We start from the raw sequence: 12,200 nt of genomic DNA on the forward strand, positions 1-12,200 counted from the left end.
AACTATTTGTTCATAATAATAATATAGTGTATTTGTAATTATTTGCTTCTCCTAGTAATGTATGAGCTTGAGGGCAAGGATTCTGGTCTGTTATATGTTCTCATGTGGTAATATTAGGTACATAATAGGCATCTAATACATATTTATTGAATTTCAATAAATAGAACATAGAAATTTGGTTGAAATAGTAACCAAATATTTTATATGATTATACATAGTGTTGTTTTTATAAAATCTAAGCCTATTTTCTTACCATGTTGGTAAGAAAATGTCTAGTATTGATCCACAGCACCAATGTCAACTTTTTCCCTGACAGCATGGATCATTTAATTTTGGCTAATTGGTTAAGGTTTTCTTCTGGAATCTGTTCTTTGATAATAAAAGCAGATTATAACTCATAGGATATGCCAGTCACTGGACTGCATGCTAGCAGGTATTATCTCATTTATTGTTTACAACAACTCTATGAGGCAGATACTATCATTATCCTTACTTTATAGACAAGGGAACAGAACTTGGAAGGAAAGTAACTTGCCCAAGATCATACAGATGATCAGTAGCAGAGAGAATGCAGGAGCCGTTAAGTGAAACACTATATGTAGTCTTTGCCTGGCTTCATATAGGAAAGATGTTAACTTTAACCTGAAGTAAGTGTTGTGTGAATCATCAGGGTTTAAAATATGGCACCATACTCTCGATAAAAAGAGAGTTGCTTCTTTGGAGAAATGTCTATTTAGTTCTTTGGCCCATTTTTTGATTGGGTCGTTTATTTTTCTGGAATTGAGCTGTAGGAGTTGCTTGTATGTTTTTGAGATTAGTTGTTTGTCAGTTGCTTCATTTGCTATTATTTTCTCCCTTTCTGAAGGCTGTCTTCACCTTGTTTATAGTTTCCTTTGTTGTGCAGAAGCTTTTAAGTTTAATTAGGTCCCATTTGTTTATTTTTGCTTTTATTTCCAATATTCTGGGAGGTGGCTCAATATCACTCATTATCAGAGAAATGCAAATCAAAACCACAATGAGGTACCATTTCACGCCAGTCAGAATGGCTGCGATCCAAAAGTCTATAAGCAATAAATGCTGGAGAGGATGTGGAGAAAAGGGAACCCTCTTACACTGTTAGTGGGAATGCAAACTAGTACAGGCACTATGAAGAACAGTGTGGAGATTCCTTAAAAAACTGCAAATAGAACTGTCTTATGACCCAGCAATCCCACTGCTGGGCATACACACCGAGGAAACCAGAATGGAAAGAGACACGTGTACCCCAATGTTCATCGCAGCACTGTTTACAATAGCCAGGGCATAGAAGCAACCTAGATGTTCATCAGCAGATGAATGGATAAGAAAGCTGTGGTACATATACACAATGGAGTATTACTCAGCCATTAGAAAAGAATACATTTGAATCAGTTCTAATGAGGTGGATGAAACTGGAGCTGATTATACAGTGAAGTAAGCCAGAAAGAAAAACATCAATAAAGTATACTAACGCATATATATGGAATTTAGAAAGATGGTAACGATAACCCTGTATGCAAGACAGCAAAAGAGACACAGATGTATAGAACAGTCTTTTGGACTCTGTGGGAGAGGGCGAGGGTGGGATGATTTGGGAGAATGGCATTGAAACATGTATAATATCATATATGAATTGAATAGCCAGTCCAGGTTCAATGCAAGATACTGGATGCTTGGGGCTGGTGCTCTGAGATGACCCAGAGGGGTGGTATGGGGAGGGAGGAGGGAGGGGGGTTCAGGATGGGGAACATGTGTATACCTATGGTGGATTCATGTTGATGTATGGCAAAACCAGTACAATATTGTAAAGTAATTAACCTCCAATTAAAATAAATAAATTTATATTAAAAAAAGAGAGTTGTTGGATTTATTGTCAATGAGTATACATGCAATCATTTTCTTAGGCAAAGTTGATTGTTTCATTTCATATTTCTCAGTAAGTAACATTAAATGTCTTTTAAGGCCTTCCATGGAGAGCCAGTAGTTAAGACTGCACTTCCAACTGTAGAAGCATTCTGTCCCTGTACAAAGGTTCTGTCCCTGGTCGGGGAACTAAGATCCAGCATGCAGCATGGTGCAGCACCCCCCTCCCCCCCAAAAAGTCTTCTATATCATGCTCAAGATAGTATACAAAGTGTTGTGATATGATATTTAGCCTGACATTCCCCCTTTACAGAAACATTCCTTTGGACATGAAAGCTATTTGTCCTTCTGAGCCTTATTTGAAATATAATTGCCATGGGGTGAAACTCCTCCTAATCAGCTAATATCTCATTTAATTACTTAAACTAAACTTTACTGACAGGTACTGGAAGCAGGCTATGAATCTAGGGTAGAACAGAGCACCTTGGAAAAGATGGGTCTTACAAACAAAGCAAGCCTAAAAGCATTCCGTTTACATCTCAGTATTTTCTGACTCTGCTGCTGCTAAGTCGCTTCAGTCGTGTCCGACTCTGTGCGACCCCATAGACGGCAGCCTACCAGGCTCCACCGTCCCTGGGATTCTCCAGGCAAGAACACTGGAGTGGGTTGCCATTTCCTTCTCCAAGGCATGAAAGTGAAAAGTGAAAGTGAAGTCGCTCAGTCGTGCCTGACTCTCAGCAACCCCATGGACTGCAGCCCACCAGGCTCCTCCTTCCATGGGATTTTCTGACTCTAATGGGGGCCCAAATCCTACCCGTTCTGAACTTCAATTTTTCTGATAGGTATGAGTTTCAAACCAGTTTTCTCTAATCCCAGGAATGGTGCTTCCTGGGTACCCCATCCCGTGAGTGAAGAATTCTTGTGTGTCACTTCCTTTCTCAATATGCCATTGGTGAGCTTTTCCAACACCTTTTCTTCTTTTCCACAACAGTCTCTGAAATCTGGCTTTGTGGTAATGCATTCATTCCAATAGTCATGACAGTAATAAGAGGCATATTGTAAATAGCATTTACCATCGACTGTTTGCCTGATATTACATTGATTTTCATTAATCCTCACAACAACTGTATGAAGCAAGTTCTATTATCACTCTCATTTTATACATGAGAAGTGTGAGGTCACATGGTCCATAAGTGGTAGAGACAGGGCATGGACCCAGCTTTGTTTGATGGAGGAACGGATACTCTTTTTAAACTTACTTTATTGAAGTATAGTTGATTTACAATATGGTATTAGTTTCTGCTCTACAGCAAAGTGTTCAGTTTTATATGTATACACACATATATACTCATTTTCACGATATTGATTCTTCTCATCCATGAACATGGTATATTTCTCCATCTATTAGTGTCTTCTTTGATTTCTTTCATCAGTGTTTTATAGTTTTTGATATATAGGTCTTTAGTTTCTTTAGGTAGGTATATTCCTAAGTATTTTATTCTTTTTGTTGCAATGGTGATTGGAATTGTTTCTTTAATTTCTTTTTCTACTTTCTCATTATTAGTGTATAGGAATGCAAGGGATTTCTGAGTGTTGATTTTATATCCTGCAACTTTACTATATTCATTGATTAGCTCTAGTAATTTTCTGGTGGAGTCTTTAGGATTTTCTATGTAGAGGATCATGTCATCTGCAAACAGTGAGAGTTTTACTTTTTCTTTTCCAATTTGGATGCCTTTTATTTCTTTTTCTGCTCTGATTGCTGTGGCCAAAACTTCCAGAACTATGTTGAATAGCATACCCATTTATGATAAAAACTCTCCAGAAAGCAGGAATAGAAGGAACATACCTCAACATAATAAAAGCTATCTATGACAAACCCACAGCAAACATTATCCTTAATGGTGAAAAATTGTATTATTTTTTTAGATTCCACGTAAAGTGATATCATATGATATTTGTTTCTCTGACTTCATTTAGTATGATAACCTCTATGTCCATCCATGTTGCTGCAAATAGCACTATTTTATTCTTTTCTATGACTGAGTAGAATTCCATTTTATACACACACACACACACACACACACACACACACACACACACATTACAGCTCCTTTTTTTAAAATATAGCTTCTTTATCCATTTACCTGTTATTGAACATTTATGTTGGAGGAATTAGTACTCTTAGTTACTGCATTATAATGCCTCACAGAAACCCCACAATGTCTCAGAAATGGACCCGAGAGCAGTTTTTGAGCCAAGCAGAAGATAGTATTATAATCATCATAAATTTTGTATCATATATTCCTGTTCATAAAGCACTATCATATCCACTATCTGGATATGATTTGTATGCTGTCCTTGTTTTTCCCCTATGAAGTTACATTTGCAACTGTAGCCATAATATTAGGAGGACACTGAGGGAATTGAGGAAATGTCTTCTTCAGGACTAAGGAGAGGATTCTAATAAGATGACCTTGGCGTGAGTGACATGATTAATTTCTTTGCTGTTACTTTAATGGGTAACTTCCCTGCATTGTTTTGAAATGAATATACTCAGCTTCTTGATTAAATAATAGGGAGGACTGAAAGGGTATGATTTATTTCTAACCTGTCTGATTTAGAATGTATCAGTTCATTTAGAAAGTTTTATCTAGAATATACTCTCATATCTCCTGAACTATTTGTATGTGGTTCCACCTGAAGGTTAAAGGATGAAGTGGATGGTCTCTTCAGGCCTTTCAGAGATTCAAAACAAAACAAAACAAACAAACAAATAAACTGCTAAGAACTCACAAGTCCTGTGTTGTAACCCTGCCCCTTCCACTAACTACCTGTGTAACTTGGAGCAAAAATGTCTCTGAGCCTCACATTCTTCATCTATTGGTTGCCATTTCCTTCTCCAATGCGTGAAAGTGAAAAGTGAAAGGGAAGTCACTCAGTCATGTTCGACTCTTAGCGACCCCATGAACTGCAGCCTACCAGGCTCCTCTGCCCATGGAGTTTTCCAGGCAAGAGTACTGGAGTCGGGTGCCATTGCCTTCTCCGAAAAAGATGATTAGATAACAACTAAAGGTTCTTCTATATCTAAAATTCTTGGAGTTTGAATGAATTTTTCCTGTTTTCTAAATTTATCTGGGAATGCCCTGGTGGTCCAGTGGTTAGGACTTTGTGCTCTCACTGCTAAGGGCCCGGGTTCAGTCTTTGGTCAGGGAACTAAAATCCCACAAGCTGCGCAGTGTGACTCCCCTCAAAAAGTAATAATAATTAATCTAATCTTTATTTATAGTAGATACCTTACAGTAATACTAGTACTGAAGAATACCGTAGAACAGTGGTTCTCAAACTTTGTGGCCTTGAACCTTTAAAAATGATTGAGGACCTTAAGAGCTTTTGTTTATCTGGGTTCTTTCTATTCATCAGTATTTACCAGATTAGAAATATGACTCTTAATGACTCCATGGACTATACAATCTATGGAATTCTCCAGGCCAGAATACTGGAGTGGGTAGCCAGTCCCTTCTCCAGGGGATCTTTCCCAGTCCAGGAATCGAACCAGGGTCTCCTGCATTGCAGGCAGATTCTTTACCAGCTGAGCTACCAGGGAATCCTTTTTTAAACATGAGAATACAAAAGCATATGTTCCTTTAGCTGTCAGAATGATGACACCTTTGCAGGTCATATAGCCTCTGGAAAGTTCTACCATACACTCCTGAGAAAATGAGGGTAAAAAAGCAAATAAAGTCTTGATATTAGTATGAAAATAGCTTTAGCCTCACTGACTCACTGAAAGGGTCTTGGGGATCCCTAGGGGTTCTTGAATCACATTTTGAGAACCACTGCCATAGAACTTGTATATTTAATTTCTTTGTGAATGAAAGCAAATGAACAGTTAGCTTGTCCAGTTCACTATTATTTATCCCACATTCAGCCCTGATTACTTCCTCCATTGCAGGTTAATGTATTAACAGGACAGGCCTTGTTCAAGAACTATTTTACAATGGTGCTGTTCATGTGTTCTCTCTGGCCACCGGAATCCACACCTCAGTTGCTGAGTTGATACAAGTGGTTGAGATAACTTTTTGTTAATGCTCAAAGGATTTCCTTTGAGGCTTCATAATAATAACTAAATGATTAACTTGAAACAGAGGAACATTGTGGGACAAATACTGTGTACTAAATGATTTGCACATGGCTTAGATAAAACAAATTAAATATAATATAGAGCATGGTTTCTAATTTAACTTCCAATCATACTGTACTAACGATGAGTAAAACTGATAAAGTGTAAGTGAAATGTCTCTTTGGTCCATATTAGGATTTTCTTCTCTTAGTCATCTGGATTCTATGTCATCTTTTGATCCTCTGCTGTGAGCCAACTCTCTTCTGGCCCACCACAAACCCCCAACTTCCACTGTACCACTTCTGCATAAAGGTATTTTTTTTCTTGGTCATAGAGGATTCTCCTTGTCTCTAAGTGTTATTACTCAGAGTTCAAACTTGAAGTCCAGAGTTCTCTCCCACTCTAATTGTATTATTCTAGCTACATGGTTCTTAGTATATGGTATGAAAATTTAGCATTTAGATTTAATGAAGCTCATTACCCTTCAGTGTTCCCTGCAGTGGATTACTGGTGAATGATCTCAGTCTCTCGACTGTACTAGAATGGTAGAGCGGTATGATGGTACATCTCAGCTTTTGAGGTGGAAAGCCACTGATAAAGTCTTCTCCAATGCTGAGTCAGTACTATTGATTTCTTTGTCATGTTGTTATCCCACTTCAGTATAACACCTCAATACTTATTATTTCTCTACAGGCTAAGGTTTCTTATTGTAAGCATGTGCAACTTTGCTTGGGAACCTTTTCTGGCTTTATTATATGCTTTGGAATATAAAGGTAAGCAGAAAAGAAAGGACAACTCCAGGATCTTAAAGCCTATGGAGAAAACTCAACCAGTGATAGGTAGGAGTTTGTTAGTAACTAACCCCAGCACTCTCACTTTCATTTGAGACAATTGTGAGCATGTTCTGTATATTCCCCTAGCTGTTTCCAATGAAATTGAGCCTCAGTTGCCCATAGCAGAAGCCCCTTGTTTTATGAACCTAGCACTGATTTGGTTCTTCCTTTCTCTGACTTACTACTGGTATTCCCTGAGATCACCTCCCATTTGTCCTCAAATCCTTGTCTCAGTCTCCTTTGAGGGCATCCTGTACTTAGATAGACCACTTTAAATTTGTGATTTTGTCTTTTCAGTTGGTTCACATCAGTACTTCTTGTTCCAGTGGCAGTAAAGCTCATTTATCATCCACGGCTGACCACTGTCCCATGGTAGTAGCCAGAGCTTACAGTCAGTGATGTCCTGGTAAATGTTTAACAACCACCCCTTTTCCGCGCCAAGGGCAAACCCCCCTCATTTATAGCTTTTGTTGGTGACTGTGGTATACATACTCCCACCATGGCTGACTTCACACTACCAATGTCACTGAATGTGAGATTGAACAGAGATGTACACATTTGACTCTTGTGAGTCCATACACACTAGCTATAGCATGCCAGTAGTGCTCACTGGGGTGAACTGTCAATAGAATAGGGTGCTGCAGAGATGACTGTTTGAATGCCAGAGTGTAAATATCAACTAAGTATCTATATTCCCTCATGGTATATAGATGAGGACCCTGAGGTCCAGGGGAGGAAGGGATCTCCATTTTCTAACACAGTCGGTTAGGGAGACCAAGAATCAGGTCTTTGTGGTTCTTGTCTATTGATGCAGATGACAAGGAGCAGAGTTCAGGTCACCAGGGGGCAACAAAAAGGATCTGATTTTCCAAGTTCAGTGATAATGGTAAAACGTGTTGAGGGTGTAGGATCTATAAGGAGATATGATTAGGTCAGGAAAACATGGATAGTGCCTTAATAGATGGTTTTTCTATTTTACCCTGTGTCCACAAATATTTACTGATGCTTTCAAAATGCCTGGAGGATGTTAGGAACTAGGAATGCAACATTGAACAAAACAGACAATTTCTGTCTTCCTCCACTTGACATACTAGTGAGAATAAGGATCAGTTCAGCTCAGTCGTGTCCGACTCTTTGCGACCCCATGAATCACAGCATGCCAGGCCTCCCTATCCATCAACATCTCCCGGAGTTCACTCAGACTCACGTCCATTGAGCCATCCAGCCATCTCATCCTCGGTCATTCCCTTCTCCTCCTGCCCCCAATCCCTCCCAGCATCAGAGTCTTTTCCAATGAGTCAACTCTTCGCGTGAGGTGGCCAAAGTACTGGAGCTTCAGCTTTAGCATCATTCCTTCCAAAGAAATCCCAGGGCTGATCTTCAGAATGGACTGGTTGGATCTTCTTGCAGTCCAAGGGACTCTCAAGAGTCTTCTCCAACACCACAGTTCAAAAGCATCAATTCTTTGGCACTCAGCCTTCTTCACAGTCCAACTCTCACATCCATACATGACCACAGGAAAAACCATAGCCTTGACTAGGTGGACCTTAGTCAGCAAAGTAATGTCTCTGCTTTTGAATATGCTATCTAGGTTGGTCATAACTTTTCTTCCAAGGAGTAAGCGTCTTTTAATTTCATGGCTGCAGTCACTATCTGCAGTGATTTTGGAGCCCCCAAAATTAAAGTTTGACACTGTTTCCACTGTTTCCCCATCTATTTCCCATGAAGTGATGGGACCAGATGCCATGATCTTCGTTTTCTGAATGTTGAGCTTTAAGCCAACTTTTTCACTCTCCCCTTTCACTTTCATCAAGAGGCTTTTTAGTTCCTCTTCACTTTCTGCCATAAGGATGGTGTCATCTGCATATCTGAGGTTATTGATATTTCTCCCGGCAATCTTGATTCCAGCTTGTGTTTCTTCCAGTCCAGCGTTTCTCATGATGTACTCTACATATCACTTAAATAAGCAGGGGGATAATATACAGCCTTGACGTACTCCTTTTCCTATTTGGAACCAGTCTGTTGTTCCATGTCCAGTTCTAACTGTTGCTTCCCGACATGCATATAGATTTCTCAAGAGGCAGGTCAGGTGGTCTGGTATTCCCATCTCTCTCAGAATTTTCCACAGTTTATTGTGATCCACACAGTCAAAGGCTTTGGCATAGTCAATAAAGCAGAAATAGATGTTTTTCTGGAACTCTCTTGCTTTTTCGATGATCCACCGGATGTTGGCAATTTGATCTCTGGTTCCTCTACCTTTTTTAAAAACCAGTTTGAACATCAGGGAGTTCATGGTTCACTGTTCACGTATTGCTGAAGCCTGGCTTGGAGAATTTTGAGCATTACTTTACTAGCATGTGAGATGAGTGCAATTGTGCAGTAGTTTGAGCATTCTTTGGCATTGCCTTTCTTTGGGATTGGAATGAAAACTGACCTTTTCCAGTCCTGTGGCCACTGCTGAGTTTTCCAAATTTGCTGGCATATTGAGTGCAGCACTTTTACAGCATCATCTTTCAGGATTTGAAACAGCTCAACTGGAATTCCATCACCTCCACTAGCTTTGTTCGTAGTGATGCTTTCTAAGGCCCACTTGACTTCACATTCCAGGATGTCTGGCTCTAGATTAGTGATCACATCATCATGATTATCTGGGTCATGAAGATCTTTTTTGTACAGTTCTTCCATGTATTCTTGCCACCTCTTCTTAATATCTTTGCTTCTGTTAGGCCCATACCATTTCTGTCCTTTATTGAGCCCATCTTTGCATGAAATGTTCCCTTGGTATCTCTAATTTTCTTGAAAAGATCTCTAGTCTTTTCCATTCTGTTGTTTTCCTCTATTTCTTTGCATTGATCGCTGAAGAAGGCTTTCTTATCTCTTCTTGCTATTCTTTGGAACTAAGGGTGCTAAACTATTAAGTGCAAATAGAACAAATACCCACTCCAGTGTTCTTGCCTGGAGAATCCCAGGGAAGGCGGAGCCTGGTGGGCTGCCATCTATGGAGTTGCACAGAGTTGGACACGACTGAAGCGACTTAGCAGCAACAGCAGCAGCAGAATAAGTATTAAGAGAAGTACAGGGTGCTGTGTATTAACAGAGACCTAATCTAATCTGGTGGGGAAAGAAATGGCAACCCACTCCAGTATTCTTTCCTGGGAAATCCCATGGAAAAAGGGCAGGCTATAGTTCATGGTGTCAGAAAAGAGTCAGGAACAACTTAGTGACTAAACAACAGCAATCTTATCTGGAACTTTGGAGAAGAAGAAGTCTAGGGAGAGCAAACAGACGGAGGCTCAGAAAGACTGATTTGCAAAGTCAGCTTAAGTTCGGCCAAACAGCGCTGGATGGGTAATAAAATAAAGAAAATTAAAAGAACTTTCTGAAAGAGAGAGAGAGATTGCTGTTTATGATTGTAAGAGGTATTTAATTTGCTGTTTGTGGGATAGGTTGGGGAGTGTGACATGGGGAGTCACTGAGTAGAATTAACCAGAAGTGGTATGTTTTAATTTATGTTTTTAAGAAGATCCACCACGATTATGGACTAGAAAAGCAATGAAGTTTCAGCTAAACCAGGAGACTCTTGCTGATATCATTAGGGTCCCACAAATATTTGGTGGGTGATCATGCCAGTAATTCCTTAACGCTCCATTGGTTTAGCTTGGCAATTTGATAGGGTATATATAGTATAAATATTACCTCTGACATTTAACTTTTTTTATACTTGCCAATGTAATTTATAATCTTTATACTACCATACTAAGTATCTGGTTGGGATTCCCTGGTAGCTCAAATGGTAAAGAATCTGCCTGCAGTGCAGTAGACCCAGGTTTGATCCCTGGCTTGGGAAGATCCCCTGGAGAAGAGAATGGCTGCCCACTATAGTACTCTTGCCTGGAGAAACCCATGGACAGAAGAGCCTGGGAGGCTGCAGACCATGGGGTCACAAAGAGTTAGACACGACTGAGGGACTAACACACAAAAAAGCAAATATCAGGCTATAAAACCTGAATCTTAAAACATAATAACAGTAAAAATACCAGGCATTGTTCTAAGTACTTTACAAATATTAACTCATTTAATATGTACAGTAATCCTATGATATATGGTGTATATTTTCTTTATTTGAATAAACTAAAGCCCAGAAACCTATATACAGGTCAGGAAGCAACAGTTAGAACTGGACATGGAACAACAGACTGGTTCCAAATAGGAAAAGGAGTACATCAAGGCTGTATATTGTCACCCTACTTATTTAACTTATATGCAGAGTACATCATGAGAAACACTGGGCTGGAAGAAGCACAAGCTGGAATCAAGATTGCCGGGAGAAATATCAATAACCTCAGATATGCAGATGATACCACCCTTATGCCAGAAAGTGAAGAGGAACTAAAAAGCCTCTTGATGAAAGTGAAAGGGGAGAGTGAAAAAGTTGGCTTGAAGCTCAACATTCAGAAAACGAAGATCATGGCATCTGGTCCCATCACTTCATGGGAAATAGATGGGGAAATAGTGGAAACAGCGTCAGACTTTATCTTTTGGGGCTCCAAAATCACTGCAGATAGTGACTGCAGCCATGAAATTAAAAGACGCTTGCTCCTTGGAAGAAAAGTTATGACCAACCTAGATAGCATATTGAAAAGCAGAAACATTACTTTGCCACCAAAGTCCATCTAGTCAAGGCTATGGTTTTTCCTGTGGTCATGTATGGATGTGAGAGTTGGACTGTGAAGAAGGCTGAGTGCCAAAGAATTGATGCTTTTGAACTGTGGTGTTGGAGAAGACTCTTGAGAGTCCCTTGGACTGCAAGGAGATCCAACCAGTCCATCCTAAAGGAGATCAATCATGGGTGCCCATTGGAAGGAATGATGCTAAAGCTGAAGCTCCAGTACTTTGGCCACCTCATGCGAAGAGTTGACTCACTGGAAAAGACTCTGATGCTGGGAGGGATTGGGGGCAGGAGGAGAAGGGGACGACAGAGGATGAGATGACTAGATGGCATCACCAACTCGATGGACGTGAGTTTGAGTGAACTCGGGGAGATGGTGATGGACAGGGAGGCCTGGTGTGCTGCGATTCATGGCGTCACAAAGAGTCGGACACAACTGAGCGACTGAACTGAACTGAATGAAGTAAATTCTCTTCAGCTATGTGATTTGCCACTTTGACTATATATATATATATATATTTTTATAACTTTGTTATTTGGTTAGAATCATTGAGGGGGCTTCCCTGATAGCTCAGTTGGTAAAAAAAATTCCGCCTGCAATGCAGGATACCCTGGTTCAATTCCTAGGTTGGGAAGATCTACTGGAGAAGGGATAGGCTATACACTCCAGTATTCTTGAGCTTCCCTTGTGGCT

This window comes from Capra hircus, assembly GCF_001704415.2.
Source record: "Capra hircus breed San Clemente chromosome X unlocalized genomic scaffold, ASM170441v1, whole genome shotgun sequence".
Classification (NCBI taxonomy): Eukaryota; Metazoa; Chordata; class Mammalia; order Artiodactyla; family Bovidae; genus Capra; species Capra hircus.